The 26,663-nt window shown below is 36.2% G+C and overlaps 1 protein-coding gene across 2 annotated transcripts in view; it reads right to left on the bottom strand.

Moving 5' to 3' along the window:
- Nucleotides 1–24,061, bottom strand: part of MEI4 (meiotic double-stranded break formation protein 4) — a 183,001-nt gene extending 158,940 nt beyond the window's left edge. For both annotated transcript variants that reach the window (XM_019729687.2, XM_019729690.2), the window contains exon 1: nt 23,759–24,061. The gene's annotated coding sequence lies outside the window, so the exon portion shown is untranslated. The remainder of the gene's footprint in view (nt 1–23,758) is intronic.
- Nucleotides 24,062–26,663: the final 2,602 nt, after the last annotated feature.

Genomic DNA, 26,663 nt, shown 5'->3' with positions numbered 1-26,663 from the left:
AACAGGAACTAGCTTTAGCTACCTCAGTGGTCCAGTTTTACTCCAGGGTAATCAATTAAAGTCATTCATGCTATAAAATAAATTCAGGTCTTTAATCATCATGGTTTTTGTGTCTAAATCTATTTGTCCTCTCAATTATTATAAGAAAATTATAAAATCTGTGTTTTACCGCTTACAAATTTTACTGAAATAAAATTTACTGAGACAATAAAGGGAAATCATTAATGAACACATATATTTGGCAATTTATCTCAAATGAAAGGTTTTACCTAGATGCTCTACCTAAAATACTTGATTTGTGTCTGAAGGGCTAAATTGCAAATATGTATGGTTAAAGTAATTAACTATTTTCAGACAAAGATGGGTTGAAAGTAACTGAAAATGCAAACAGCAAACATAAGAAATCTGGAATGGCTTTATTAATATCAAACAAAAGAAACTTCATGACAATAAAATATTACCAAAGATGTAGAGGAATATGTCATAATGATAAAAAGGTCAAATTAATCAGGAAGATTAACAATCCTTAATGTGTATGCATTTAACAGCAATAACAGAACTTCCAAACATATGAAGCAAAAATTAAAATAACTTAAGGAAGAGATAGACAAATCCACAATCATATATGAAGATTCTAACACACTTCTTTCAGTAACTGATAGACTCACTAGAACAGAATAATAATGATGATTATATGAAAGCTTTTGAAAATACTACAAGCCCCTGAACTGATTGGCATTTATAGAATATTGCACCTTATAGACAGAAGATGCACACATATTCTTTTCAAGTTCTCATAAGACAGCCAACAAGACAACTCATATGCTGAGATAATATGTTCTCTAACCACAAGAAAAACAATTAGAAATGTCTAGAAAATCCCTCAAATATATGGAAAATAAGCAACATGTTTCTAAATAAAATAGGAGACAAAGAAAAATATAAATATGAGTATATTTCAAACTGAATCATAATAAAAAGAGTAATCATCAGAACTTGTTTTATAATTTGATATGTATAGTGGTATAACTGGTGTACTGGTATCACCCTGATACCAAAATTTATGAAATATTGCAATGGAAATAAACACTACAAACCAATGTGTGTAATAAACACATTAAAAAATCTTATTCACAATACTAGTAAATCAAACCAAACAATATATAAAAATAATCATCATCAACACCAAGCAGAGTTTTTCTAAGAATGTAATATTGGTCTAGCATTCAAAATTCAATCACTATAACTCAATATATTAACAGAATAAATTATTTAAAAAGCAACATATGATCATCTTAATAGTTTCATAAATGACATTTGAAAAATTCAAAGTGATTCATGATTTTTTTAAAAAAACCCTCTTAATAAATAAAAATATGTAGAATGGAAATTTCTAACTGTGATAAAGATCTATAAAAATCCACGGGAAACATTATACATAACAATGCAACATTGAATGCTTTACCCCTATGACTGGAAATATAACAAGGATATCCACTCTTCCCATTTCTATCAAATACTTTACTGGAGATAACAGGGTACTACAGAAAGAAAAAAATAAAAAGATATGTAGAGTGCATGGAAAGAAGTAAAATTATTCTTATTAATATACAGCATGAACATCTATAGAAAACCCTAAGGAATCTTAAAACAACCAATTACTAGAATTAATGAGAAAATTAAGCTAGGTCTCAGGACACAAGTCAATATGCAAAAATCTATTGTATATCTACACAAAATCCATTTAAGTTAGATTTTTTTTTTAATTAAAGTTTATTGGGGTGACAATTGTTAGTAAAGTTACATAGGTTTCAGGCATACAATTCTGTAATACATCATCTTTATATCACATTGTGTGTTTAGTGGTTACCAGAGGGTAAGGGGAGAGAGGGGTGGTAGAGGAGGGTAAAAGGGATCAAATATATGGTCATGGAAGGAGAACTGACTCTGGGTGGTAAGTTAGAATTTTTTAAAAAGCAAAATAATTAGGAATAAATTTAACAGTTGATGTGAAAGACTTCCCCCTTGAAAACTATAAAACACTGTCCATTAAAATTAAAGACCTAAATAAATTGTATTCATGGATTGGAGGACTTAATAACATTAAGATCTTAATTCTCCTCAAATTGACCTTTATACACAATTCTAATCAAAATTCTAGTCAACTTTATTTTTAGAACTTGGTAAATTAATTGCAAATTTTCTACTGAAATTTTTAAAAACTAGAATAGCCAAAATAATCTTGAAAAAGAACAAAGCTGGAAAACCAAATTGTTTAATTGCAACACAATATACAGACAAAGCAATAAAGACAATATGGTATTGTAATAAAGGGAGAGCAATGGAACAAAATACCAAGTTCACAACTAACTAGATCCAATTCATTTTTGACAGAAGCACCATGGCAATTGAGAAAGTAAAGTTTTTCAACACATAGTGCTAGAACAATTAGTTAATAAATATTTGGGGAAAAAGTGAACGCTGCTATCTATTCAAATCTTAGACAAAAATTAATCTTAGCTGAATCACAGACCTAAATGTAAACACTAAGACTAGATGAAAACAGGATGCAATAGGGGACGGGGAAGATTATTTAGAGACCTCATAAAAAGAACTAATAATTAGAGAAACACTGATAAATTAGATTTCATCAATGTTAAGTCTGCCATTCATCAAAAGACATCACTAAGAAAATGAAATCAAAACCATGAACTAGGAGGAAATGTTCATTCACTCTCATTATCTGACAAAGAACTTGGATACAGCTATCTGAAGAACTTCTACAAATATTAAGAAAAAAGACAAACAACCCAACTGAAAAATGGTCAAAGGACATAAACATATGTCATGAAAGAAGCTATAAAAATAGTCAGTAACTATATTATAGGGTATTCAATGTTATTAGTTATTAGAGAAACGCAAATGAAAATCACAGTGAAACATCACTTCACACCCATAAAAAGAGCTAAAATTGAGAAGTGTATGAAAGCAACCGGGACTCTCGTACATAGCTGTTGGAAATGTAAAGTGGCATTAACGATTTTTGGAAAAGGTTTCACACTTTCTTAGAAAGTTGACCATGACTCTCCCTATAGCCTGGGAAATCCACTCTTATTTATTTACCCAAGAGATATGAAAAATATATGTCACAAAAAAAATTGCATGAGAATGTTCTTAGCAACTTTATTTATAATAACCAAAAACTGGAAATAGCCCATGTATTCATCAATAACGGGATGAATAAACAAATGTTGGTGCATTCATACAATGAATACTACTGAGTAATAAAAAACAATGAACTACTGATGCACTCAACACCAAGAATGAATCTCAAAGAATCATATTGACTGCATAATAATTACATGAAAGTGTACATATTTCCATTTAGATGGCATTCTAGAACAAACACCTCAGTGATGAAAAAATTAAGAATAATGTTTCATCTAGAAGATGGGGAAGGGGATTCAATGGAAAGAGAAATGAAAGGATTTTCCAGGGTGAGGGTAAGGTACTATATCGTGATATGGGGCTGGGATACATAAGTGTGTTAATTTAGTCAGAGCCATCCAGTGGTACAGTTAATATTTTCCATTTTATTGTATGTAAAATTGACCTGATAACATATGTAGGGAGTTTCTAGCAAAGATGCAAAGATGAAGTTAAAAAGGACCAGATTTACAATCCACCTTAAACAACTGGGGGGGGGGGGGATATATATATATATATATACACACACACACACACACACACACACACACACACACATAAAACAAGATTTTAAACATTGGGCAGAAAGCAGTGCAGGACTACAATTCTGCAGAGAGAAGGGAAAGAAATAAGGTGACCCTCACCCTCACATTTTGCTGGCTTATTGTGTGAAGGCAGTTTCCAGGCCAAAGTACAGGAGGTAGAACCCAAACAGAGCCTGAATATCTCAGTGAACTGAAAAACTGAAATCAGAATTCAGATAGGCCAGAGATACGAGACTTGGTAAGGGCAGAGTGCCATAGAGGAGGGAATTGAACAGAGCAAGAGCTCTAGAAATCTGCAGAGGGGTTCCCTCAAAATTAGTGGTACCGATTTGTACATGTGTGAAAGCAAACTATCCGAAGCCCAGTGGTTCCAGTGTTTTCCCGAAAGCAAGTAACAAGGGCAAATCCTTTAAAGGAAGAACATAAGGAAAGGTTCAGTTAACCACTTGCACTGCACTTTGACCATATAGAGCTATTGCTGTACACACAACATTTGAGAAAGGAAGGCCAAGAAAGGCAATAGGTAGAAAGGCAATCTATGGAAATGTGGCTCTTCACAAATGCAGAACACACAAAGCAGTCCAAAAACTAACAGAATGAATGCTTCTTCTTCCTCCATCCTATTTCAGTGGTTCTCACACTTGAACCTGCCTTGGAATCACCTGGAGAGCTCGAAACACAGATTCCTAGGCTCCTCCACCAGAGTTTTTTGTTTAGTAGGTCTGGAGTTGGCCTGATAACATGCATTTCTTACATATTCCCAGACCGCTGGGCTGAGGACTACACATAGAGAACCACGCCATACTCTATTCCTGGAAACAATAGTACTTTTAGAAGACTGTAATTACTTTCTAGAAGCAAAGGTCCATTCCAAAACTGCTATGAGTTACAGCCCTAAAACAAGACTAAAACAAGCAATGGAAACCACTCATATTTTAGGCGGTTTCATTGTTCATCTCACGATAACCTGTTTTGAGTAAACTGGTATTGATAAAAAATATGTGAACTGCATGTGAGCCAATTTTGACTATCATTTTAAAAATTGGTCATGCTTGATATATTCATCTTCAGCTTTAAAGAATACTTTTGAATTAAATTTTATTCCCTCAATATGGAAGACTTCTTAAATTAGACACATATGATATTAATGATACAGGGGGAAATGACAAATTTTGCTACATTAAAATTTAAAAAGGCTGTTCTTCAAAAGACACCACAAAAAAGTAAAAAGGTAAGCCACAGTCTAGGCAAAGCTATTTTAACACGTGGTGTCAATAAAGGGTGAATACTCATTCCATCTAAAGAATATCTATAAATCACACAAAAAAAGGATGATCCATTAGAAAAAAAAGATCAAAAGAGATGAAAGCGAGTTACAGAAAAGCTAAGAAAATGGTCTGTAGACATATGGAAGGAAGACTGTCACATATACATGCAAAGAGACATGCTCAACACTGTTCACAACTTCATTATTTGCAATAAAAATTACAATCTAAATATCGGTTAATAGAAGAATAGCTAAATAAAAGTATACTTATGCAGGAAATACTGTTAAGCAATGAAAAAATGAATGAACTAGAGCTATACACATCAAAATGAATAAATCTCAGTTAAAAAAGCAAGAATTAAAAATGCATATAATTTGATATCATTAATATAAAGAGTACTACATGTTGCTAAATAATATAATCATATGTAGAAAAGTACAAAGAAATGCATGGGGTGATGCATTCCAAATTTAGCATATGATTACTTCTGCAGGGGAGGGAGGGGGTGAAATCAGAAGGAGGAAGCATTTCTTCTGCCTGGGAAAGACCTAGTTTTCTAAGCTGAAAGCTGAGTACACTGGTATTTGTTGTATTATTCTTTATGCCTTTTTGTATGTCTTAAAAAGTTATATGTATTTTAAAGATTTTATTTTCTGTTGGAATGATTGAATGATTTTATGTATGATTTAAAACCAAGGGCCCAAAGATAAGATTTGCATAAAAAAATCATGTAATTAACATAGTCAAGCCCAACCGAACTCTCAAAAAAAGGAAGCACTTACTGTGGGTGTTACCATGAAATGTGGAAAATTGTCTTTTTAAAGCATTGCTCTCTCTCTCTTAGAGCAGAACACTATCTTTCAGTTCTTCCTAAACATCGCTCTGAACTCTGTTTCTTCCACATCTATACAAAAGACAACATTAATAATACTATCTACTTCCACATTTTAGAAGGGATAGCAATAGCTTATACAGAGGTGCCCAAAAAATGTATATACATTTTAAGGAAGGAAAACTGTATGAAAATTGTAATACTCAATATATACTGATAACAAAAGCTATTTTAATACATGTGGTGTCAATAAAGGGTGAATACTCATTCCATCTAAAGAAAATCTATAAATCACAAAAGAAAAGATGATCCATTAGGAAAAAAGATCAAAAGAGATGAAAGCAAGTCCCAGAAAGCAAGTCACGTTTGACTTCTGCAATTACAAGAGGTGCTCACAGTGGTTACTGTCAGAGTCCAGACACTTCTGATTACAATGAACTACTGCTTGTGCAACGCTGACCAAAGTGTCCACTTGTATACATTTTTTTGGCACCCCCGGTCTTCATTTTCAGTGAACTGCAACACTGAAAGTATAAACATATTTGAACTATATTTTGAAAGTGTCCAAAAATCTCTTTAAAGATAAACAGGGCTAGATTTCTATTAGGGTGCCCTTCATAAAATTCTTATTAGAACCGGAACACTAAAGGATATGATGTGTTGTGCCAAAAAAACTTAATCAGCACTTAAGGACAAAGTCCACCCTTTCCAGGAAGTCTTCCCCCGCCATTTCAGCCTATAGTGGTTTTCCCTTTTTGCAGCAATTGTTGGAGTATTCATCACCGGAACCACTGACTCTGTCTTTTAATCAATAACCATCTGTTTTAGTCTTTTCTCTGCAGTAGGATTAGCTTCCTTGGGTGTCAGAGGCTATGGCGTTTTCCCCTTCTTCACTCCTCCACCAAGTAGGTCTGAATAAGCAGGTACATTCTCAATTGAATTGAGTAGCATAGGGACTAAGGCCCAGACTTCAGAAAGGAGGGCCTGCAGGCTGCACCCAGCTCTGCCCTTTGCCAGGTGAATGACAGTCATTTCTTCATCTCACTTCGTCCATAAAATAAAAAATATACAGTTGATCGTTGAATAATGCATGGTTTAGGGGGCGCTGACCTCCCGCACAGTCAAAAATCAATGTATAACTATGTATTAGTAACATTCTCATAATACTGTTTTAAAAACAAAAGTGAATCATGGTTGAAAAGCGTGTATGATGGTACCTGGCAAATGCACTCAAGAATTCTTAGTTATTTTTATCACAGCTAGTACTAGTGCTGCTATTACAGCTATACTATTACACCACAATTTATTTGGAGGGAGTAAATGAGTCTTGGAACCACATAATTCCTAATTTTGTGCTCTCCTACCCAATTTTATTAGTTTAATCATTACATTGATCAATGTCTTCCTTGATACCCAATTAGTAAACTTGAATCCAAATGTAGTTCTGATGTAACTAGAAACACAATTAGTCATTCTGTGCCCAAATGTTCACTTTTTAGACAAGGGTAATTGTTTACTTAACAAAAGCTTCCATCACTATTGGTGTTTTTAATTAAAGTTTACACTGACCTTGTATCTGTGATGTCCCTAGTAGAATTATTTTAATTCCAATGTATTTTGTAAAATCATAAAGACATTTTCATACAGCTACCACAAATAGATGCTTCAAAAACATATGCCACCATCCCTAAAACAGATTGTAAATAAACAATTCATTTATTTGATCATTATTCTCCCATGCCAAGTATATTTGCAATGCTTTGTTATTTTGCAGTGATAGATTTACAACATTTTGCTGAAATCTCCTTTGTGATTAAAATACATGTTAGAACAGATTAAAAATAAGTTTAAATAAGCAGCTGTGGGATTTTTCAGGGACTCTGACCAAACATGATTCTGCAGATTTAAATTCAGAACAGTTTGACACAGCACTAAGTGCTGACAGCATTACTTGATCTGACTAGACATGCATTCAACAGAAAAAGCATGTGTCAATAATTCATAGGTCTAGAGTCAACTTTGTTGGGTAAGGAAAGTGTATCTTTTTTTTTTCTTTTATCACAAGAGACTTTTTTGCTGTGAGAAAACCCTTCCCTCTTCAGCCTGCCAGTAGACAGATCACCTGTTACAATCAGATGTTTTGCTGACTTCAGTTGTTTCAGTCAATTAAGACCAGGCAGCCAGCTAGCTTGATGTGCAAGCCACTAAACCACAAAAGACAGCAATCGGTAGGGAAATTCAGCACTCCTTACACCCCAGTAATCTTAATCCCACAATCTCCTTCAAGTAGATGAATGAAGTTTCCCTAACCTAACCCTGAGACTTCTGTCTAGGCAGGTAACATGTTTCCTAGACTCTGTTCATGCTCGGAGGCAAATGGAGATCCCAGCACCTCTCTGGCCCTATTTAACCTTCTACTTCTTGGGCCTAAATACATCCGCATTTCTGCCTCTCCTTGCCCTCTTAAACCCCTGTCACGCGGGAGACCCTGCTAGCTGCGCCATTTGTCATGTGAGGGGGACTGCGAGGTCTCTGGTCCCGCTCCCCACATGAGAACACAGGATACAGCTAGGCCAAAAAGGAACACCCACGGAGCCATAGGTAGGGGAGTCACACCACTAGTCTCACTGGAGGCTCTATAGTCTCACTGGAGGCTGGAGTCACACGACCTGCAACCTGCTGTCAGCTTCTCTGCCTGCCAATCAACCAACTGACCAACCAACGCAGCCGCAGCAGTTATATCAGTGGCTAAATGGCTAACTGGTAACAGCTGATGGTCAATTAGCCACAGCTGACGGCCATCTACTACCTGAGTCAGCACCTTTCCATGTGAGGCCGAGAGCCTGGAAACTGCTCTCTGGGACTCTGTCCCCACAACACCCTTCAACCACTAACTCCTAAAACCATATGAATACAGAAATAGCCAACTATTGGGGACTGTGATCACATTGAGACAAAGGTCTTACAGCTATAAGATACACTATCAATCAGAAATCTAGATGGTGAATAGCTACAGTGAGCATGTAAACAGCAAATTCAGTTTTTTTTGTTATTTCAAAATAAAACTTTATATGCATTTACCCACCAAACTGTGATCTTAAGTCATCAGAAATTGAAGCCAGTGATAAACTACATTTTTTTTTCATTTTCAGTAACATTTTTTTAATTTGAGAATTCTAATATTTCACTCCAGGATCCAGCTTAGATAACTCTTCTGACAGAAAATACACTTGCAGCACAAGAAAATTAACTGACCAATAATATATGAATTTGAAATACAAAAAGAACATTGATAAATTTGCCAGCTTATACCTTTCTTCTGTTCAAAAAACTGAGAAGCATCTCATACTTTTTGATAGTCAGACCACATCAGAAACATAAACATGATAGTCATTCATTCATTTATTCAACAAGTATTTTTTGATCACCAGCTATGCTCAGAGAATACAACAATGATGAAAACATGAATTCTTGAGTTCATGTTGTTTACATTCTATCTAGTAAGGGGACTCACAAAACAAATAAGTAAAATATTTGTATGCCAAATTGTGATAATATAGGTAAGATGGAGAGAAAAGGTAAGGGATAGTTGCTGTTTTTTTTTTTATTAACTGAAATGTATTGGGGTGACAAGTTAGTAAAATTATATAGGTTTCAAGTGTACAATTCTGTAATATATCATCTATATATTACTTTGTCACCGCCCAGAGTCAGTTGTCCTTCCATCACCATATATTTGATCCCATTTATCCTCATCTACCAACATGTTTTTCCCTTACCCTCTGGTGATCACTAAACTATTGTCTGTGTCTGAGTTTTTGTTTCTCATTTGTTTGTCATGTTCCTTTGTTGCTTTCAGTTTTATGTCCCACATTATCAGTAAAATCATACGGTTCTTCACTTTCTGTGTGACTTATTTTGCTGTGCATAATAATCTCAAGATCCATCCATGTTGTCACAAATAGCACTATTTCATCTTTTCTTATGACAGATTAGTATTCCATTACACATTTATATATATATATATATACATATATATATATATATATATATATATATAAAGATGTGTTATGTATATGTGTATATATATATACATATATATATATATATATATATATATATATATATATATATAACACATCTTCTTTATTTATCCAGTCATCTGTCGAAGGACACTTTGGTTGTTTCCCTGTCTTGACCACCGTAAATAATAAAGCTGCAATAAACATCAGAGCACATACATCTTTACGGATAAATGTTTTCAGAATTTTTTGGGTAGATACCCAGGAGAGGGATTGCTGGGTCATACAGTAATTCTATTCTTAATTTTTTGAGGAACCTCCACACTGCCTTCCATAGCGGCTGCACCAGTCTGCATTCCCACCAACAGTGTATGAGGGTTCCTTTTTCTCCACAGCCTCTCTAACACTTGTTATTATTTGTCTTGCTGATATAGCCATTCTAACTGGTGTGAGGTGGTATCTCATTGTGGTTTTTGGTTGCATTTCTCTGATGATTAGTTATGTTGAGCATCTTTTCATATGTCTATTGGCCATCTGTATGTCCTCTTTGGAGAACTGTCCCTTAAAGTCCTCTGCCCATTTTTTAATTGGATTGTCTGTGTTTTTGTTGTTGAGTTGTATGGGTTCCTTATATATTTTGGACATTAGCCCCTTATCGGAGGCATTGTTTGCAAATACCTTCTCCCATTTGGTTGGTTGCCTCATTATTTTGTGAATGGTTTCTTTTTCTGTGCAGAAGCTTTTCAGTTTGATATAGTCTCATTCATTTATTTTAGCTTTTACGTCCCCTGCCCTTGAGGTCAAATTCATAAAATGTTCTTTGAACCCAAGGTCCATAAGTTTAGTACCTATGTTTTCTTCTATGCAGTTTTAAATGCACCATTTCAAGAAAGACCTCAATTAGTAGATGACTCTTGCGCAAAGGTGCAAAGGAAGTTGAGTGAACAAGTTATGCTGATGTGGAGAGTGTGAAAGAGGAAGCCATGGAGAGGGAAGCTGACAGGCCTGAGGCAGGGGCTGTGGTTCTCAGAGTACTTTCCCCAGTACCATCTTATCTGACCCATAATAATGCTGTCTGTTAGGGTACTTATATGTCCATGTTACAGATGTTACAGATAAGGGTCTGAGGCTCAGCCATGTTACCACTTGTCCAATGTCACACAGTAAGCAGTAGTGCTGACACCTTAACCTAGGTGTTACTGCTCAGCCCACTTTTCCACTGCACCAACTGCCACACAGCTATGTCCAGTTCTGTGTACTGTAACTTATCAGAAACAACTGATTAAACTAGACTGTCCTGAAGGCTAATTGTAATGGTGATGCATCTGGAGACCTCACATGCAAATGCTAAAGAAAGGGAAGACTGGGAGAAGCACACCATTTGAAAGGCTGCCAGAGAGAAGAGAGAGAGAGAGATGTTCAATATTTCTCCAGAAGGCAACTAACCAATACATAGAAATTACACAGAGACAAATTTCCAATACAGACACGAATAAGGTATCTAGTGATAGGAGCTGTCCAACAATGCAACGGGCTGTCTGTGAAGTTACGAAGGTCCAGTTACTGGAGCTACTCAAGCAGAGGCTGAATGGCCATCGGTCTGAGATGAAGACAGATTTTAGCTCTTCACTTCAGTGACGACTACACGAATTGTCCAATATCTTTTCCAATTCTGAGTCAGTGATTACACAAGTACCAGGGCAGTGCAGTGTGGTAATTAAAACTTCCATCTGTGAGTGAGACAGCTTAGTTAAAATCCAGTCTCCACCACTTGTAAGCTTTGTACACTTAATCTTTGTAAACTTTGTTTGCTTATGTAAAACATGAGAAAAATAATAGAATCTACCTCCTAGGGGCTGTTATGAGAGTTAAATGAGACAATCCATGTAAAAGACTTAACAAGGTGTCTGGCACATAGTAAAAACCGAGTAAAGTTTAGCTTATACAGAAATGTATATTTGGGAGCATGCATATAAAATGTGTGTGTATGTGTATTATAGAATGTGTGCAAATTGATTTCTCTATCTCTGTTTTCACTCTTTAGTCCGTGGTTCAATATCCAAAGCTGAATTCTTACACCATAGTAAATTACAACATGATGATACTAATAAACACTTAAACAATCAGCTCCTTAGCCTAATTATTTAATAATTATGTTTATCTTTATTACCAGGAAACATGCAGAAAAGTTCATCTTTTAAATATCTGAGGCACGAAATTAAAACTTAATGAAATAAAATCAACATTTTCTTAATTGAAACACTGTTAAAAATTCAGAGCCTTGCAGCACGAGAAAGAATACCTAACAATCTGCACCTAATGTGTGTATAATGCAAGTTGTTAAGTGTGTGTATATACACAGTCACACATGCACACATGCTTTCTATTTCAAAATTAGGGAACTAAACTGGAAAGCCCACAGTTACTTTTTAATTACTTCTTAATAAGCAAAATGATTCCAGATACTTCTTCTCAGGGTCAAGCATGTTATGCATATGTGTCTGTATTAATAGAAAATGAAGAAGGCGAAATAACCATAGAAAGGTGCACCTGTGTGCTAGAATCTGGAGATGCTTCTAGATGGTGAAGAATGAGTTACAATTTTAGGTCAATTTGCCATCACTCTTTTGTCATTCTGGATAAACTGGCATTTATTATTCACTGAGAAAATCTTCAAGAATGGACCTGAAGCATAAAAGGGGGCCTATACCTGAGGGAAAAAAAAACACTGAGGTGATGTCATTATATACATTTTTTATTAGTTTCAGGTGCATAAAGTAATGTAATAGTTACACATTTATTATTTATATTCCTCACACAGTGACAATCCCCCTCCCCCATCCACTATCCCTCTGACATCACATATAGCCATTACATTTCCACTGTCTCAATCCCTAATGCTGTACTCTGCTTCTTGTAACTATATAAATATTATAATTGACATTCATTATTGTTCAGCTTCAGCTTCAGGTGTACAGTGCAGTGATCAGGCATCTACATCATCCCTGAGGTGGTCTCTCCCTAATGAGACAAGTGTCTATCGGATACCCTACAAAATCTTTACATTATTGAGTTCATTCCCCAAATTGACTTTCGTTTCCTGTGCCAATCTTGTGGTTACTGACTGTGCTTTCTAATCCCCTTGTATCCCCAAACACTCTCCATCTAGCAACCCTCAGTTTTTCCTCTATGTCTCTGACTGTTTCTGATTAGTTCTTTCATTTATTCTTTTCTTTAGATTCCACATATATGTGAGATTATGTGGTATTTGTCTTTCTCTGTCTGACTTATTTCACTTAACATAATGTTCTCTAGGTCCATCCATATTGTTGCAAATGGTAATATTTCCTTCTTCTTTATGGCTGCGTAATACTCCATTGTATAAATGTACCACAGTTTCTTAATCCAGTCGTCTATCGATGGGCATTTTGGCTGTTTCCATGTCTTGGCTATTGTGTATAGTACTGCAATAAACATAGGGGTGCATAAATTTTTTTAAATTAGAGTTTTGGATTTCTCCGGATAGATACCTAGGAATGGAATAGCTGGGTCATAAGGTAGTTCCATTTTCAGATATTTGGGATACCCCCATACTGTTTTCCATAGTGGCTGCACCAATCTGCAATCCCACCAACAGTGCACAAGAATTCCCTTTTCTCCACATCCTTGCCAGCATTTGTTGTTTCTGATTTATTGACGATAGCCATTTTGACTGGGGTGAGGTGGTATCTCATTGTGGTTTTTATTTGCATTTCTCTAATGATTAGTGAGGTTGAGCATTTTTTCATATGTCTGTTTGCCATCTGTATGTCCTTTTTAGAAAAATGTCTCTTCATGTCCTCTGCCCATTTTTTAATTGGGTTGTTTGTTTTTTTTGAGTTGAGTTGAGTAAGTTTTTAATAAATTTGGGATATTAACCCCTTATCAGATATATCATTGGCAAATATCTTCTCCCATTCAGTAGGATCCCTTTTTGTTTTATTGATGGTTTCCTTTGCTGTGAAAAACTTTTTAGTTTGATGTAATCCCACATATTTATTTTTTCTCTTACTTCCTTTGCCCGAGGGGATGTATCAGTAAAAATCTTACTTTGGGCAATGTCTGTAAAGTTTCTTCTGTATTTTCTTCTAGGAATTTTATGATTTCAGATCTTACATTTAAGTCTTCAATCCATTTTGAATTTATTCTTGTATATGGTATAAGAAGGTGGTCCAGCTTCATTTTTCTACATGTGTCTGTCCAGGTTTCCCAGCACCATTTATTGAATAGACTGTCTTTACCCCACTGTACATTCTTGCTTCCGTTGTCATAGATTAAATGGATGTCATTATATTTTATTTCTGCAGTAGAGTGCTCAAAGCTTTTAGAGAGTCATACTATGATACATTATATAAAAGGAAAAAAATACTTTCAATAACAGTATTTAGATACTACAACCATGTATATATGGATTTATATCCATCATCATATTTGATCCTCCCAATAACCCTGTGATATACTGCTATTATCCCTGCTTTATGAATATTCAAAGAGAGGCTCAGGGAGTAACTTGCTTAAAGTCACATAGTAGAAATAAAGGTACAATTTGACTTTAAAACCTTTTATCTTTCTGTGTTGTCTACCATGTGAACACATTAAATTACCATATTTTCGCACAGATAATCTATATTTTTTATACTTTAATTAAAGTATATAGGGGTGACAATTGTTAGTAAAGTTACATAGGTTTCAAGTATACAATTCTGTAATACTGTGTTTCCCTGAAAATAAGACCTAGCTGGACCATCAGCTCTAATGCGTCTAAGACCAGGTCTTATATTAATTTTTGCTCCAAGAGTCACATTAGAGCTGACGGTCCGGTTAGGTCTTATTTTCGGGAAAACATGGTATATCATCTATATATCACGTTGTGTCTTCACCACCCAGAGTCTCTATTCTCCTTTCATCACCATATATTTGATCCTTTTACCCTCATCTACCAACCCTCTCCCCCTTTACCCTCTGGTAACCACTAAACTGTTGTCTATAGATACAACTGGGTTTTGGAATTAATACTTTTCTAGATTCAAGCTTTTTCCAGTTTATCAGAGGAGGTCATGATCCAAAATAAATTATCACTACTTCATATTTATAATCTCCACTCAGAATCCTTCTTCCAACAACTTAAGATTTCCTTATCCACCAAGTTCATTCATATTTCCCTTTTTTGTTTGTCTTACCACCAATGTTTACTCTATTTATTAATATTGCCCCAGTAATTCTAAAGGAACATGTCTGAAATATTCCTTTTAATCAGTGTATTAATATAGCAGATTGAGAAATCATATTTCACGCCTTGTCCACCCAGGAAGCAGGATAAAAGTAAACATTAATATAAGCTGAATCTATGTTTCCTTTTCTTCACATTCAGATTTTCAAAATTATTATAGACACATTAACATAAAATCATATTTTTGTTCAAGTTAAAATAAAGTTAATCATAGACATAATTATTAATGGATAGACCATATTTTAACTTAAAGGTATTAGAAAATTCTCATGATTATGAAAATATTTAAAGATTAAAACAGGGTGGCCGATTAGCTCAGTTAGTTAGAGCTTGGTGCTACTAAAGATAAAAACCCACTATTATTACTAATCAAGGAATATAATCAATAATGTTGTAAAGATTTTGTAGGGTGTCAGATGGGCACATGTCTTATTAGGGAGACCACCTCATGGATGGTATGTCTGACCATTGTACTGTACGCCTGAAGCCGAAGCTTAATAATATTGTATGTCAACTATAATTTAATATATATATAGTCACGGGATATAAAGTACAGCATAGGGAATAGAGTCAATAGAATTGTAACAGCTATATACGGTGTCAAAGGGGTAGCAAATTGGGGAAGGGGGTTATCACTTTGTGAGGGGTGAAATGTCTAGCTATTACATTGTTTTGTACACCTGAAACTAATAAAAAAAAGAAATCTATCTCAAGATAAAAGTGAAAGGATAAGAACAATTTTTTAAAATGAAATTTAAAAACCAATTCCATGGAAGTAACGTAGTAGATAATCTATTTTAATTGATTTCAAAATTAATAAAATTTAACGAAACACCAAAACTATGTTGATGAATTATGGCATTGACTCTTAAGAGCTTGGTGTCAGAAGAGATAATCCAGTCTGTTACCCAGTGACAGAATCAGGAGTCCAAATCAGTCCCCATGGACATTACAGTACTGAAAATTCGATTACCTAATAATCACTTCTTAGAAACTCCTTCCAGACACTATAACTCCACTTTGCCAAATCATCCTCCAAGGATTTGAAGCAAGCAATCAAGCTTTCCCCGTGTAAAATCCCCCATACGCATTTCTCATAACCTCATAATATTGAGCATCTTTTCATTGTGGCAGCATCCTCTGATGATTCTGATTTGTCAAAATCCCTCTTCAGTGGCACCCAGCACTAAACCTCCAATTCAGCAATGAACATAATAAATTACAACCCTTGAACCTTTCTCTGAATGCCACCAGAGATGGCAATAAGTTGTTTAATGGTCATGTCTCAGTGAGGGCTCAGATGGACATAACAGAAATAATTACATATTGTTTTAACCCAAATTGCTTTTAATCTATTTACCTCTGCATAACAGATACTATGCACTAACTTTACATTAAGCACTTCATTGAATTACATTATTGAATAATCCTGTAGCCTTCTCAAGGATACCCAGTTAACAAGTGGTGGAGCTATATGTTTACCATCCATCTTTCTGCACACGTTCTTTCTACAATACGGTCCCTGGGTTTGGGGAGAGGAATTAAGTGTAGCCTGGATAGGAACGGGCCTCCCTGAACGGCCCTGGGGTCATCTTGTGCCTACATTGAGACCCATCTCAACTTATCACCAGAGCAGTACATGCACATGTAACACACACATGCAGGCACACTAACACCAAAAACACTGGTAGATGAGGGATGTTTCTCCCCAAAGACTCCCCAGTGAGACAGGAACAAGTAATATTGCATATCAGTCAACCCTAAAAAATCCCCATCAAAATCATGTCAAATATGTCTGGAAGAGGCAAGACCTGACAAGGGCTAGAAGAGCAGGTTCAGGAGCCAGGCTTCCTTGTTCTGCCTCTTAATAGCTGTGTGACCTTAGACATGTTACCCAACCTCTCTGTGTCTCAGTTTGTTCATCTATAAAATGGGAAACTAAACAGTACCTAACTTACAAAGTTACTGAAGAGATAAAATTAGTTAAGGCATGTGACCCCTATCAACCCTATCAGACATAGTAAACACTCAGCACAATGCTTGTCCACTTGAGATTAGTATGTGGCCATGATTCAATCCTGGGCCTACTGTCTCCAAAGCCTGTGCCTCAACATGGGTCTTACTATAAATCTATTAAGAGCTCAGGAAAGAGACACATGTGGGCTAATGTGAACAGCAGGAGGAAGAACCTCTGGAGGGGGCCTGGAAGATCTATCTGAAGGACGATGAATAGAACTCAGAGAAAAAGAGTGAACAAAAGAACATTTCAGATGGGGTGGACAGGAAGAGCAGACAGCAGATGATGGCATGGGTGTTTGTGAGAGAGTACATGGATCTCCTTGACTAAAGATTAAGGTATTTTAGGGACTAACGGGGAAAATATCAGAAAGGGAAGTTAGGATCTTGAAAGTTAGTCAAAGGAGTCTGAACTTGAAACAGTGGACTGCTGGAAACAGGCGGTCTTGTGAGTGGATGAGTGAAATGATCCCAGTGGTGTTTTAGGAAGAGGATTGTGCTGGATAGGATGGAGCTAAGGGACTACTGACACCCCACAGTAAAGAAGGGCTGGAAGGAGAACTAGACCAGGACCCTGCAGGAGTGCACAAAGAATATGGGAAGCTCTAAAAGATGTTTGTTAAACGGCAGGGCTTGCTGCCAGATTGGAAAGAGGGAGAGAAGGTGCGGGAACACTTGAATACGGTTCCAATATTAGGTCTGTAAAGTGATGGACTCCAGTCAGAAACACATACTAAAAATACTGGAAAGTACAAAATGTAAAAAATAATACTGATAAAATATTAATTCAGACCACTTGAACTGTTCTCTGAAGTTCTTTCCTTAATTCTTTGCTGAGCCTTAGCTTTTTATCAATGAGTGATGAAAACACGGCAAGCATATTAATAATTAAAGAAGCCAACTTCCTGCCATGTAGTTTGAATCAGTGCCTTTCTCAGTGATCTTATGCAGTAGTCATATTTTTGGAATGTACTGCAAAACTGGGAATCTGTCTCTTATTTACCACTAAAGATTTTTACAACAGCAATCTAGTACGAAACATACTGCCATGGTGTTAGAGCTGAAAACATTTGCTTCATTTACTATCCAGTTATGCCATAGTTACTGGCATGCATGCTGCATTTAAAGTACCACAATTTTGGTTTTAGGAAACTGATTTTGATGAAGAGAGTTTATTGAAAATATATGTAATTTAAAAAGGATATTGATTATAGAGATGAAACAGTGCTTAGTAATTATCAAATACGTATTAATGGATGATTGATAGTGGATGACTTTAAATTAAAAGATGGAACAATATAAGTGGATTATTTAGAAGCCATATTTATAAGAAAAATAATTTTTTAGGAAGCAGAACTATATAAGTGCTTTGCTCTCTTATAAAAGGCAGATTGTCATGAGAAATTTACATTCTGCCAACAAACGTTCAACACCATTTATTGGTTGTGTCAGGCAGTGCAGATAAGATGGCCCTTCACTCAGGAGCTTTGCTTCTTTGGCGAGGCAGACAAATAAGAAAATAAATAAAATACAAACTAATACATGAATAATAGAACTTTAGATAAGGTACACAAACAATTCAGAAGAGAAAGTTTTCTCCTCCCATTGCTCCAAGAGATAAAAAGAAATGCATCATATACAATCAGCTATTGTAAAACACATTTTGGAGAATTTGAAAAGAATCACAAATATGTTTTGTTCTGTTTTTTAATCATGCAGTAGAAGAAAGGCATGGATGGGGAAAAGAGCAATTAGTAAGCAGCCCCTGAAATATATTTCCTAACAATTATATTAAAGATTTAAAAAGTCACATCTCTTTCTTCAACAATCAAAGTCACTTCCTAATGGGTTGTTTTCATTCTTCTATTTATCCAGATTAAACCAAAGCACACATTAAATACAAGAGGATTTATTTTCCGGAGTTCTGCCATGATGAAAGCAATCTAATCAGAAATGAAATAGGGAAACGAGCTCATTGAATAAATCAGAAGGAAGAATTAAAGAACCTGACATATTTTGGAGGCCTGTTAAAAAATAAATTGGACTTTCACTATAAAAATTGACTTACAAGAATAGTACACTTAAGAACCTACTTCAGAACATTTCCTTAAAGTCAATTTGAGTACCTACCACAAAATATTATATTTCAGTATATTTTATTATATTTCCAAATTGCAAGAAGTAATGTGCCTAAACAGAGTGATTGTCCAGAAAGAAAAGGGACAAAATACTAAAAATCTGTAAGTATGCTGATATCTGCCTTTCAGATTTTAAACCTAAATAAGTTCAGCAAAATACTTTAAATATTGCCCCCTAAGGTAATGAAAGGATGATTAGTGTGCTTTTTGATATTTGAGGAAAAGCAAAAGAAAAACGGATAGCAGACACAGACCTCTAAAAACCTGCAATGAGTCAACTACTTTACTCTCTTTAAATATAGATAAATCCAATAACGGGGGGGAAATTAAGGCATCATCAAAGACAACTGTTCTTATAATGTGATGCTTAAATCAGCAGAGGTGGGGAGTGCAGAGTGGGGTTGGATCATGTTCCCCCTTACATTTGCAAAGCAAGGAAAGGAGAGGTGTTGATCCTTCTCCTGTCCATTGGAGGTAGTCCTTAGGCTTCTAGGTAAAGTGCTCATGCTCATGCTCAAATCAGCATGATGAGACAACACATAGAGAAAGAGATTCTGTTCTAAGCACCCCACTTTTAAACAGATAGTGATGGTACAGGAACTCAAACACCTGCTGTCTGAAGAACAGAGGGATGAAATGTAAATTGGACTTGTTCATGAAACCCCCAAGGCATAGGACAAGGACAGTGGATGGAAGTTGCGTACACATATTCTCTCAGTCAGCTGTGTCTAAAGATGTTTGAGGGAGTTTTAGGAGTAGTGAGTTCCCTGTAGTGGAAGGTGTTCGAGTACAGAGAGATATGATAGGGATGGCACAGAATGCACCCAAATTCTGAACAGAAAAGTTAAATGGATCACTTTCCAGCACTGCTTCCATGTGAGAATCTGTGATTATAAGAAATAGAAACCACAGTCACTGACTTTGTAGGACTTTAAAGTCATTCAGTGATAAACAGTGTCTTTGAAAAAGTGGTAAGAACAATATACCCATCGCGGTCTAGGCAGAAAGCTAAGAGTACCTCAATTTGGACGATGTGAAGAGAGTTTAATAAAGAGACTATTTCTAAAAGTGTGGGCAACACAGTGTCCCAGCGGCAGTGGCAGTGGCATCCTTCACTGAGGGGAAGTCCTTGGCCTAAAGGGAGGAGAGGAGGGAGCAGTTACTGGAACTGGGAGAGAGCATGGTAAGGAGAGGACCACCTGACAGGAGCGATGACTTCTCATCCTATGGGGATCATCCTTATGACTGTGGAGGGAGCAGGGACTGGTGTAAACCTGCAGAATGGAGGGATAAGGAAAGGATCTGGAAGGCCAAAAGGAAGATACATTGCACAAGTGCTAGCAAAGCCACATAAAACAGGGCAAACAATGAGAGCCCTAGAGACTGGGTAAGAGATTAGAAAATATTTTCTCTCAGGGTCCTTCCAAAATATATAATACCATATGTATTTTTACTGGTGGAGATTCACAGATCTATTGTTCTTTACTATCGTCATATAGCACTGGCTCTTTTTCATTCTTCAGGCATCCCCCTGGATTTGTTCTCCGAACAAACTAAGCACTCAACTGCAATATATTAATACTATATGCTCTACCCAACATGGTAGTATCACAGAATATCTGACTATAGAACCATGTAGCCAACCTTAGTCAAATAATTTTCCATCAGATATCCTTACCACTCATTCCTTTATTCAACAAATATGTTTAATGATCTACTACTTGTCAAGCACGGCGTTAGACACAGGGACACAACAGTCAATATGACAAGTGTACCTCTATCTTCACAGAGCTTTCACTATCAGTCATTCTAATTTATAACACCCTCTGTTCAGTAAAGGAATCTCAGAAGTCCTATATATCCGTAGTTGGCAAACTACGGCCCATGGGCCAAACTTCTATAAACCATGTTTTCTTGCAATAGCCATGCACATTCACTTATGTATTGTCTATCGCTGTTTTAGTGCTACAACTTCAGAGTTGAATAGTAGCCACAGAAATAGTATGACCTGCAAAGTCTGAAATATTTACTATCTGGCCCTGTACAGAACAAGTCTGCCAACACTTGGCTCTAAATAAAACCTAATGCTTTAAGGACGTACATTATAGAACAGATACTGTCACTCATAAAACATCCCTGGGTGACCTAGTTAAAACCAAGTCATGAAGAGGGTTGTCTCCCTGCTGGGTTGTATTTCTACTGTTACAGGTTTTGTTTTGTTTTCTTCTTTCATTGTAAAGGCAGATGACCAAAAAGTATGCGATTAATGTCTTCTATTACCAGCTCTCTTCAGATGATGTTTACATTGTCTTATATTTAGTCTTTTGATTGATCAGAGTTCTTCCACATCATAGAACTCCCATTTTTTAAAAGACCCTGTTCTCTGAATCAGCCAAACAAATTTTGACAGGGGTGACTTTAAGCTATCATTTAAATTGAACAATAAAATTGACTGTAAAAGCACTTAACCAACACTCCAGTGCTATATTACTGCAAAATCATAGCAGCCATAGAACCTTTGTTTCCCTGCAGATAGAAACATAAGTACACGCTTATTCCCCAGTCATTTGACTTAGAGAGCATTAAAACTTAAAATGAAAGAAAAAAAAAACAAAAAACTAGCTTTTATTGGCTGTTACCAAAAATTCTTATTAAGAAGTGACAGGATCCCTGCTGGTTGTGGTTCCTCCAAAGGGTGTTAAGAGGCTAAATCAGTAGTGGCTGTGGCTGATTATTGATTTGCCATTACCCAAACCCTTTCTTTTCCCTAATGGGAATCAATGTAGGATGAATTTAAATTAAATGGCCACTTAGTCCATATTTAGTCACTATAATGCAGCAATAACTGGTATTAGCAAGATCCTTGCAAAGCCTTGATTCCTGAAAATTTGCCCACCCCACTAACCTATTGATAAAATACATTTCACTGCTCAAGAGAGGGGGTACTGAGCCCATCAGTGAACAGAGAACCAGGAATTAGGTTATAATAGAGAGGCAGCGTGGGGAAGGGATGGCTGGCTTGGTAACAAGAGAGATCTCTTTTAGGTACCAGCTTAAACATTCTATCCTTGAAAATGCTTTTCTTGATACCCTTTGACCATGACAGTCCCCTCTAATACATATGCTCTTTATACTCCTGTTTCACATCAGTTATCACAAATGCAACTGCGTAATTCCTTATTTATCTAGTTCTTTGATGTCTGTGTCTCTCAGAAGCAAGTCAATTACACTGAACTCATTACCAGTCTGTTCAGAAAAGAAATCTCCACAGTTAACGTATGATGAGCACTGAAAAAAATGTTAGTTGACTGACGTAATAAATGAATGGATAGGTAAGCAAGCTAGACCTAGGCACTCTGCCAGCATATAAGAAAGATTTGGTTATTCTGGGATATGCTCCTCAATACTAATGGTCAATGTCTTCCTGCCTTTATGTACCATGAGCTATGTTCTAAGAATAAACACTAATTGCATACCAACCCCTTGTACCTTCTCCACCAACCATCTTTCAATCCTTTTTTCTGTACTGACTCCTATCTCTCAATATGTAATCATGCTCAGATTGCTCCCAGCTGTAAAAAAACACACAAAAAAAACAAACAACAAATAAAACCTCTCTAATCACCCCTTCCACCAGACCTAGCTGTTCTTACCAAGGTTGAAAATGACATCATAATAGCCAAGCATTATGGCTTCCAAATTCTCATTCTGCTTCTCTGTAGCACCTGACCCTAATGACCACTCCTTTAGTCTTAAAACACTGCTCTCTGACTTCAGTGGCATTACTCCCCTCATTATCCTTCTATATCATGTCCTGCCAATTCTGTAGCCTAATATATCTAAAAATGTGTCTACTTTTTCCTCAAACCATTAATACCTCTTGTCTTTATGACTGCATCGGTCCTCTGACTCATCTCCCAACTCCCTCCAATCCATTCCTCACAGTGCAAATCATATGTTTACCTCAAAAATGAAATTTCACTCTTTACCCTGAATGTTTATGTACCTATGTATCCATCTCTAGCACAAGCACGTGCGATTTTTAAATGAGGAGACTATGTCTCCCATCGTTGACACCTACAGCACTTTACACAATTCCTCCAATATAACGGATACTCAATAAAAGATCTGCTAGATGAATGGATTTGCCAGGAAGTCTCGGGGACCATTTTGAAGGTCAAGCCAGGCTTGAATAGGCTCGGAAGAGTGGACCATGCCAGAGAAATCCACACACTTGTGTGCAAATGCTTCAGTAACTCCTGAAGCTCCAGCACCGCTGCGATTCACTTAACTAGACAAAGATAAGCCCCAGCAATGTGAGGAGCTCCACACAGCTGTGAACTGCGCGAACTCAGGTCCAAGGCCAGGCCACGCAAGGCACGTGCTGTCCACGGGGGAACAGGGCAAGGCAAGAGGGCATGGTGGGGGAGGGGAGCGGGTGCAAGGCACTTCCCCACCTACCTTCGGTGCTCCTGCAGAGGAGGGAGGTCTCCCTTAGGTGGGAGTCAGTGCAGGAGCTCTGCGCCAACCCCTGGGCAACGAGGGCCTGAGTGCCGGCCCAGGCGGCCAGGCACCCGACCAGCTAGTGGAACGTTGCCCAGCTCCCCTGCTTTCGTCCCTTGGGGAAATGACAGGCAGAAAGTCCCGGAGACCACAATCCCCAGAAGGCCCCGCGGCCCACTCGGCCCACTCGGCCCAGTGAGCCCGGTTGGCTGCCGGCCAGGTGGAGAGAAAGCGCCCCCAGCTCTGTGCGGGAACCCAGGAGTCCTGGAGTTCAAGGCTCTGCGAAGGGAAAGAAAAGCCAGGTCGCTTTCCTAAGGAGTGCGCCCCCTCGGGTTTGCTTGAGGGAAAGTAAAATTGAGACTGAAAAAAAAATTAAAAATCCTTGGAAAGGCTTTACATGGACAGAGATTCATTAATTCTAATGGGGAGGGAGGAACTTCAAGACCTGAGGAAATGATGAGTTCTAAAACAATGTTTCTTTTTCCAAAAGTCAAATTAAATTTTATTTCTTGCAAGTAATTGTAATTACTGTAAAGATTTTGCTCTTTTTTTTTTTTTTTTTTACCTTTCACGTTGTTTTAAATCTATGTTCTTAATCGTGTTTTGCCTTATCTAGTTCCAAAAATTTTTCATGCTTTAGAATCCCAACTGGATGCTAAGCATCCTCTGTAGTCTTCTTTAGTATTACACACAATGCTTGGTTGCTATTGGGTAGAAGTCTCAATATATATATATTTAGAATAAAATACCAAGCATTTCTACATGGAAGTCTGTTCAGTTTATTTTGCTAAATGGATGAATATTCTTTGTTAAGATACCCGTTTGCATCCAGTCGGTTATTGTAAATTTCTTTAAAAGGTTAAGCATCTAAGCATCTGCCCACTAAAGAGTCAATGATTTTAAGTCTTTTGTAATTTATTTAATAAATCATTCTTCATTCATCCTGCAGAGGTGAATTTCAGGTAAGCCAAGCCTGAATTATTTTGAACTCCAAATTAATAAACACTGGATTAATGGTTTACTGTATTTGTGTTCTTGTTTGAGCAATGTAAAATCCAATCATACTTCATCTATCACAGAGATAATCAAGAGTCAAATAAGGGAAATGTTGCAAATTTGCCTTGTGCTGCTGCCTGTGTGAAATGCATTTCAATACCACTCATTCATTCGTTATGCAAATTGAACTCCTATTAAGTGCCAGGCACTGAATGAGGCGTGATTATTGCCCTTTACATGTGCACTGTCTGCTAATAAATGCTTAAACAAACTATTAAAATAAAGTGCAATACCTGAAATCCTATTGGAAAAAATTTAGAGTCAGTTTTAACAAAAACATATCCTTTCTCACCAAGCTTTACATACATATATATTGACCTGAGTAACATTTATAATTTTCTTTCAGCTTCTGAAGAGGCAGTGGTTATAGATTTTACAAAGTATATAGAGTAAACCTGCCCCCCCAATCCGTGGTTTTTCTTTCTCCAATTCCATTTACTTGAAGTCAGCCATTATCTAAAAATATTAAATGGAAAATCCAGAAATAAACAAATCATAAATTTTCAATTGTATGTTATTCTGAATAGCATGATGAAATCTCGTGTTGGCTCGCTCCATCACGAGATGAAGCTTGCATGGACTTAGTAGCGATTTTGGTTATCAGATCGACAGTGGTGAATCCCAGGGCTGTGTTCAAATAACCCTTATTTTACTTAATAATGACCCCAAAGTGCAAGAGTAGTGATTCTGGTAATTCGGATATATCGAAGAGAAGCCATAAAGCTTTTCCTTTAAATGAAAAAGTGAAGGTTTTCCAGTTGCCCCATTTTTTCATCTCACCTCATCACAAGAAAAAGGGTAAGTACAGTACAATATGATATTTTGAGAGAGAGAGAGCACATTTACATAGCTTTTATTACAGTATATGGTTATAATTATTCTAGTTTATTAGTTATTGTTAATCTCTTACTGTTGCTAATTTATAAATTAAACTTTATTGTATGTTTATACGTATAAGAAAAAACAGTATATATATAGTGTTTTGTGCCATCTCCAGATTTGGGCATCCACGCGGGTCTTGGAATGTATCCTCCAAAGATAAGGGGGGGACTACTGTAATGACAAATAACTTCCATGAAAATTGTACAAATTTTCATGCTAATTTTTGTCTTACTTATTCCTAATGGGAATATATAATACATAAACAATACATGCTTGTTGAATAAATAAATTAATCTATTCCCAGTATCTTAAAGTATTTAATTTGTGCTATTTAGAAAATACTTTCTTGAGAATGTGACACAACTGTGTGTGCTTTGGTCCAAAAAACTTTTCTAAAGGAGTTTGTAAAGAACAGAGGAAGGTGGAATGTACAAAGATGCACCTAAGGTCTCTTAGCTCTTCTGTGGTTCATTGTACTTGAATGCAGACTATTTGAAGGGGACTTGAGTAGAGAGGAAAAACAGAAGATCTTAGAAAGTCATACTTCTCTCATGTAATGGTTTCAAGAAAGAAATTCATTAAATGCCAATCTATATACAGCAGAGGAAATTATTAGTGGTACCTATGTATGAATTTTCAGGTTCCAAATAAAAAAGGAAATAGTTTACCTCTATGCAAAATATAAAACCTTAGATGGAGAATGCTAATTTATTTTTAGCCGGTTTACTATAAACCTAAAATAAGTAAAATGGATAAAATACATGCAAAAAATATAACCAAGAACAATATTAATTCTTAAAAGGTTATTTTAACTATCAAGAATAGAATATCTGAGAAATGCCAAATAAGAATGTACATAAATTATATTTTTAAAAGCCTATTGTTTAAAATATTTGTTTTAAAAAACCAATTTGCATTATTTTAT

This window comes from Rhinolophus sinicus, linkage group LG05 (genome assembly GCF_036562045.2).
Source record: "Rhinolophus sinicus isolate RSC01 linkage group LG05, ASM3656204v1, whole genome shotgun sequence".
Lineage (NCBI taxonomy): Eukaryota > Metazoa > Chordata > Mammalia > Chiroptera > Rhinolophidae > Rhinolophus > Rhinolophus sinicus.
The sequence above is the reverse complement of the archived record's forward strand: the minus strand, read 5'-3'. Positions and strand labels throughout refer to the sequence as shown.